Consider the following 311-nt stretch of genomic DNA (forward strand, 5'->3'; position numbering starts at 1 on the left):
GACCCTGGGGCTCCCCCCTCCCTGTGCCTGACCCTGGGGCTCCCCCCTCCCTGTGCCCGACCCTGGGGCTCCCACCGTCACTGGGTCAGCGTCCCTTCTCCCCGTGTTTCCTGAGCACCTACTGTGTGCAGACAGTTCCTGACGCGGAGCAGACAGACAGTCCCTCCTGGCGCCGGCCCGGGAGATGGACAGGAAGCAGGCGTGTCTCTAAGGAGCGTTGGGCGAGCCCGGGACGCCCGCCCGCAGCCCTGTGTCTCTCCTCACAGGCTCCCCGGGCGACGAGCTGCTGCGCAGAAGGCTCCGGAAGCCGA

General features: G+C 69.8%; 1 protein-coding gene across 1 annotated transcript in view; it reads left to right on the plus strand.

The window, feature by feature from the left end:
- TNS3 (tensin 3) overlaps window positions 1–311 on the plus strand; it is an 84,539-nt gene that overhangs the window by 57,319 nt on the left and 26,909 nt on the right. The gene's annotated exons all lie outside the window — the stretch shown is intronic.

This window comes from Myotis brandtii, unplaced genomic scaffold (genome assembly GCF_000412655.1).
Source record: "Myotis brandtii unplaced genomic scaffold, ASM41265v1 scaffold743, whole genome shotgun sequence".
NCBI lineage: Eukaryota > Metazoa > Chordata > Mammalia > Chiroptera > Vespertilionidae > Myotis > Myotis brandtii.